The sequence below is a fragment of the Nicotiana attenuata genome, chromosome 10, assembly GCF_001879085.1.
Source record: "Nicotiana attenuata strain UT chromosome 10, NIATTr2, whole genome shotgun sequence".
Taxonomy (NCBI): Eukaryota; Viridiplantae; Streptophyta; class Magnoliopsida; order Solanales; family Solanaceae; genus Nicotiana; species Nicotiana attenuata.
In genome coordinates, this window is record NC_031998.1 from 44,212,632 (window position 1) to 44,220,131 (window position 7,500).

Below are 7,500 nucleotides of genomic sequence, written 5' to 3' on the forward strand. Positions count from 1 at the left end.
TTTCGAGAACCTATTGGAGTTGAATGTTGAGTGTTAGCCTATTATTTTGGGCTAGTTGGTTGTAAATTGAAATATGGGCTATAAAATTAAAAAGTAGGGAGCCCGGTTATTCTTATGTGAAATTTTTACTATAAATTAAGCCTACTAATTTATACTTTTTTAGTTGTTATCTGGCATTTAGACTATACGTCATTATAAATTACGTAAAATTTAGCTCATAATAATCATTTCTGCATTGCCTTATCTAACATTTGGTTGTTTATAAACAAAATCAAGTCTGATCACCAGCATTACAAAGTTGAATGAACTATATGCATTAAGCAACAAACTTCAAAATCAAACATTCTCAATCCATTACAAAATAAAATAATAAATCATATAGGTAAATGGTGAGACAAAAAATATAATTTAAATTTATTAAAATAAAATATATAACAATAATTTATATGTTTGCTAGGACATAGATGTACCAATCGAATATTAACTCTTGCACATATACGCTAAAAGATGCACTAGGCCAAATATCATGATAAATCTTAGTTAAAACTTCACCCCAAGGCTCTCGAAGAGAATCCGCTAAAATAGCTAACGCTTCCCAATCAATAATGTTTATGTAATTATACAATTCAACTCTTTTTATAAGGTGTACATGTTCAGGAATGGAAGCATCAGGGCCCATTTTAAATTCTTTAAACTCCCTAAATTTCTTTTCTCCTTTCCTTCGCTTAGTCCTTCGATCCTTTACCTTATTTTGTATCTCTCTTGGGACATTCCTGATGACTTTCTCCGAATCTGAATCATTATAGAAATAAGTACTGCGACGATGCATCTTTCTACGCTGTCCCCTTGCTCGACTTCGAGAACTCCCACTTGGAGTAATTCGAACTTGTCCATGTTCAGCCATATCTGAAGTATGACCAATGAAACACTTAGAACGGCTACAACCATTCATTGTAACAACAGATGTCTCAATAACTCGTAGAAGTATATCAATTTAAGGGATTATCATTGACCAAAAAAAATTTATTTAAGAATTCAGGAGTTATCTACTGGGCAATTCTTGATAATTTATAGGCCAAGTATAAAAAAGAATACCTTATTGCAGTTATACTAGAATTGTACCAATTTCGTTGTCATTGGTTCTATATTCAGATTTTACTGTCGAATAAGAAATTGGAACAACAATTAAAGGAGTTTACTCCACTATTGCTTATATTCAATACTACCACATAATTTGTTTCCTCCTAATAGAAACGTTGTTACTAGTTTAATAAAATAATTCTATAATCACTTAATATCAAGTAATTATTTAATAGTAAGGCTCTCAACAGTAACCAATGTCAAGTAATTAATTCACGTCGACAAATTGATTTTGTTAATCGAAGGGGAGTCTTGGCATAACTGGTAAAGTTGATGTCATGTGACCAGGAGGTCACGGGTTCGAGCCGTGGAAACAGCCTCTTGCAGAAATGCAGGGTAAGGTTGCGTACGATAGACCCTTGGACCCGAGCTGCCCTTTTAACGAGATGTACATATGAAGAAGTTATATTATTCCTCAACTAGATAAGGAAAGAAAATTTTAGAAACAAAATTGCCATGGAACTACTTTCATATTGTCTTACGGGACCCATTGACAAGTCCCCTTTGCAAGCAAATTACACTTTAGCAAACAAGCAAATAAGTAATGCCATCCAAGTGGCAAAGGAAAAAACTTTAAACATACCAAAGATACCATGTTTTCATTCACATGAGATAAGGTTTTATATTATATTTAATAAACTTCAAAGAATGCAAACAAAACTGTCATGCCACACTGATCTCACATATTTTCAATTCAATTTCCGAAACCTTGCTTTAAGTTTCATAGAAAATAGCAACATGGTAAATAGAACGATCTTCAATCTCAAACACTGTCAATAGCAGCAAAATTCTACACACAAGATCTTTTAAGAAAAAATAAACAAACAGATTGTTCCTTTTTATGTCACCAACCAAACCCGTCTCTCCATAAGAGCAAAATTTGCAGCGGAGAACGCAGAGTATGGATATAACCATGCTCTGATACCAATGAATAATAAATAGTTATAGGGACATTGATTTGTATACCTGTTAAAAGTAGTAGAAGTTTTGCATACCTGCTTTGATCAATTGCTCAAGTCCGACTGCATCTCTCTTGGAAATGAAATACTTTTCACAAACTAGATGCCTTCTTCTTTATTTTGGCGTGTTTCTATATTTGTAGGGAGAATTGCACATAGTTAAAAAACTTTGTTGAAGGAGAACCTTGACTATATAGAGAAGGGAGTTGTCAGAGAAAAACTACCGCTAAGATATCCCACGCTCTCACTTTCTTTGCAATGTATGGTAGTTTTATTTTTAGGAGTTAAACCTTCCCTAGGTAACTTCCTTTAATCATATCTCCTTTAAACGGGCCGGGTCAGTCGTCCATATTGGCGACCCAAACCCAATATCCAATAATGTATATACTCTTTTCGTTCACTTTTACTTGTCCACTATATTAAAAATATATTTTCTAGTAAATAAAGAGAAATACCATCCTTTTTTCATGTTTTACCCTTATCATTAACTACTCATTCCCTAAATCACTTTCTATTCTTTTTGAAATGTTATCATTATTGTCACGATCCGGAATTTCCACCTTCGGGACCGTGATGGCTCCTAACATTTCACTTGCTAGGCAAGCCATTGGTAGAGGATCTTTAAGCCAATTTTAATCAATTTCAATAAGAACAATCAATTAAGCCGAAATGAAACTAAAACTGAGTGCGGAATAACATAAAAACCAATAATATCTAGTACAACCCGAATCTGGAGTCACAATTCACAAGCTTCTAGAATTTTCTACAAACAGAGTCTGAAATAAGTACAACTATCTCGAATGAAAAGAGCAGTAAATAATGGGAAATGGAAGGGGACTTCAAGGTTTGCGGACACCACCAGATCTACCTCGAGTCTCCAAGTCAGCTGATCCGAGATAATGCACCTCACGGGCAACTTGGACCAATACCAAAATCTGCACAAGAAGTGCAGAGTGTTGTATGAGTACAATCGACCACATGTACCCCTTAAGTGTCGAGCCTAACCTCGACGAAGTAGTGACGAGGCTATGACAAGAACTCACGTAAATAACCTGTGCAGATAACAATATACGTACAAGATAACGACAAATAAAGGCTAAACATGTACTATTGGGAGGGGACATGCGAAAGGGATACAAGATACGATAAATACAACAGGAAATGATAACCAAAACAGTAATATGCCTTTAACCAGTAAAATGAATAAAATCAATGAATAAAACTGCACGGCATCACCCTTCGTGCATTAACTCTCACGACATGGCATGGCGTCACCCTTCGTGCATTAACGCTCAAACATGACACGGCATCACCATTCGTGCATTAACACTTTCCTTTATCATAAAACAATAAACATGTAACAACAGGGAGATCGAATAAAAAAGAACAAGCCTTACGTCAACAAGGGCTCCACAATACCAACCTCAACTTTAGAAACAATACTCATTTATCACAGAAAACCCATAAACGTGAAAAGAACGATCAATTTAATAAGTACTAGTCTAAGCATGGATAACATAATCAAAGTAAGCAAAAAATTATAAGGAACAAGTCCCACACGCATACTTTAACCCAACAACAACACATAAGTACTCGTCACCTCACATATACGTTGAACCCAACATCTAAACATGTAGTAAATAGGTAAACGAGTCCTAATCCCTCAAGTCAAGGTTGACCATGACACTTACCTCGCTCCAAAGATCAACTGAAAGAACCACAACTTTGCCTTTCAAACAAGCCTCCAAACCAACAAAATCTAGCAAATTACCAACTAAACGATTCAAAATAAGCCTTAGGAACTACCCACGATTGCAAAAGATTCAATTCAGGTCATTAGTCAACAAAAGTCAACTCCCGGGCCCGCTTGGTCCAAACTTGAAATTCGGACCAAAATACGATTACACATTCACCCCCGAGCCCGGTTATGTAATTTATTTTGAAGTCCGACCTCAATTTGAGGTCTAAATCCCAATTTTATAAAAATCCCTAATTCTACCTAAACCCCAATTTCTATCATGACAACACTAGATTTTAGGTTGAAATTTTATGAAATGTAATGAAAGATTGAAAGAAAATAGGTTAGAATCACTTACCAATGGATTGGGGAAGAAGGGCTCTTGGGAAAATCGCCTCTAGGGTTTTTTTGTTTTGAAAATTTGAAGAATGGGAGAAAATCCCGTCTAACTCATATTTGTTCAGTTGCAGATATCGCAATTGCGATCAGGATTTCGCAATTGCGAACCCCCGCAAATGCGAAAAATACCTTGCAATTTGCGAAGTCTTCGCACCTCTGCTTTCATCGCATTTGCGATGAAATGTTCGTAAATGCGAACTCTGGTCTCCCCGCAAATGTGACCTTCTGATCGCAATTGCGATCCTTGCTGACCCAGGCATTCTTCGCATTTAGAAGTAGTTCGCAAATGCGAACCTAACAGGACCAGCACCAGAACCAGATACACCTGCTATTTTCCTAAGTCCAAAACTCACTCCGTAGCCTATCTGAGTCTCACTCGAGCCCCCGAGGCTCCAAACCAAACATGCACACAAGTCCAAAAACATCATACAAACTTGCCCGCTCGATCAAATCGCCAAAATAACACCTAGAACTACGAATTGGACACCAAATCAAATGACATTTTCAAGAAAACTCATGAACTTCTATTTTAACAACCGGACATCCGAATCACGTCAAACTAAATCCGTTTCTCACCAAATTCGACAGGCAAGTCATAAATATAGTAATGGACCTATACCGGGTTCCGAAGCCAAAATACGGACTGATATCAATAAAGTCAAACAATGGTCAAACTTTTAGATTCATTGAGCCTTCAAACTTTAATTTTTCAACAAAATACGATAACTCGAGCTAGGGACCTCCGAATTCGATTCCGGGCATACGCTCAAGTCCCAAATCACGATATGGACCCACCGGGACCATCAAAACACGGCGGATCCATTTGCTCAAAACATTGGCCGAAGTCAACTCAAATGAATTTCCAAGGCAAAATTGTACTATATTTTATTAATTTTTAACATAAAAACTTTCTGGGAAAAATACCCGAACTGCGCACGCAAATCGAGAAAGGCTAAAATGAGATATTTGAGGCTTGAAAATACAGAATTAGGTTCTAAACGCTAGATGACCTATCCGGTCATCCCCAATTATTACGGGTAAAATTGTAAAACACATACTTCAGTTTTTTTTTAAAGGGAGTGCAAAGTCAAAAGCGAATAATTAAAAGTGAACGGAGAAAGTAGTAGGGTTTCTAATACAAATTAAATACAAGTCTAAATAAAAGCTATTGGATTTATTCGAACCCGTAACTGATACTCTTCCTCCTCCCAGTATAGTATTACATGCATAATATGAGTCTGATGAAAGTTTTCAGTTTCATTCAAGGACCATTTTTTTCATCCATTAGATACAACAGAATAACACTATGTGATAAATTATAAAGAATTCTATAAAATTGAATCTAACCATACTCATGCAATTTTCATTTCCAATAATTTGTCAAAGCAAAGGGAAACAAGGTAAGTAAAGAAGAGAAACGTTGGTTTTCTGCTCTCCAAATGATAGCATAAAGACGAATTAGGTTAGTAAAAATGTATGTAGAGCATAATACAATAAGGTAATGTTCCCAAATTGGACTATTTATTTGTAAATCAATTGTAACACCTAAATGCTTTTAGCATTTGATGTTTATCAATTACTTTTATTCAGCTAACCCAAGCATGTTGTAATTCGATTTTATGCATCAATGTGCAATAATGGCATGCGTTCTTATTTTAAACAAAATCTTTTATATGGACAATATAAAAAGGTGTCCCAATTAACGATACATGATAGAATTTTATTTAAAAAGGAATGAAAAGAAAAATATATTGTGGTATGATATAGGAGAATCTTCATGAATGAAAAGCTCTATGATAGAGTACAAATTTGTTTTTAAGGTTAGACAACTTAGTTTGAATTAATTTTTTTCTTTTTATTGTGTGTGGTGAGATTAATATTATTTTAACCTACATTAAATGGGAAGATGAAAATGAAACTTTCTATTTCACAATACCTGAACCTTATTAGCTCCTAGCCTTAGGACTGGTAGGTGTAATGGTTTTTTTACAAAGTCCAATTTGAGAAAATATACTGCAGTATGATAAAGGAGAATCATCATTAATGAAAAATCTTTAAGATAGAGTACAAATTTGTGTTTAGGGTTAGACACCTTATTATTGTCTGAATAATCAAATCAGAATTTTTGTGTGTGATAGAAATATTATTTTAACCCACATTAAGGGTGTGTTGGGTTTGAAGGAAAACATATTTTCTAGAAAATATTATAATTTTTTTTTTGTTTGGTTGGCTTAAATATTTTGGAAAATATTTTTTTCCAATTGGAGGAAAATGTTTTCCCTATCAAAAGAAGGGAAAACATTTTCCAAAACTATTTTCCAACCTTCCTCCCATTTCACATAAATATATTTTAGGCCTCTTATCAATGTTTGGCCACCATATCGATTGAGCCACCCCTAGCAACACATTAGTTCCTTTGGGTTTGTATGAATTTAGAAGAATAATTAAAATCTTGAAGAAAATAGAGTCATGAAAATGTTGGGTATTTGGGACCGGGGGGGGGGGTAGGGGTAGGGAGGGGGGTAGGGAGGAGGCGACAGTAAAACGAATAGGGGTAACGTTGGGGTAGGGGGGGGGGGAGGGGGTAGGAGGAAAAAACATATTTTCTACTCTAACCAAACAATAAAAAATATTTTTCTTCGTACCAAACACATCCTAAATGGGAGATGAAAATGAAATTTTGTATCTCACTACATTCTAGTACTATTGAAAATTTTACATTAGAATACTAGTATTTTTTCCATACAAAATATTGGAGATGTATATAAAAAGACTGGAATTAGTGACGAATTTTGTCGCTAATCGCTCGTAGGTAATAAAATTTTTTGATCATCTGTCGTTAATCTATCACTAAAAAAATTGGCGACCAATTTATTTATTTAATTATAGAATTTATCCGTCATTAATTCTTATTTTTTTAGCAAGGAAACACACTAGTGGTACTCTAAAACTTCTCTTTTTTTTTTTTTTTTTGGTCAAATAAAACTTCTCACCATTTCAGTGTTTACATCTATATGTACTGAAGCATTGCTTCCTCCAATACTTTTCATATTTCATACGACTTAAAATATTGGAGGCATAGCTTCGTCATTAAAATCATTGGAACCCAATAGGAACATCACATGCACTAATATTTCATCCCCGTTAAAATCACTAATTAAAATATCTTTTTAATTGTTTTCATAACATCATCTGATATCCCTTTGATTCTCCAATCTCCCTTCAATTTTTGTCTCACCTTTTTGCTTTCAGCAGATTTCCCCC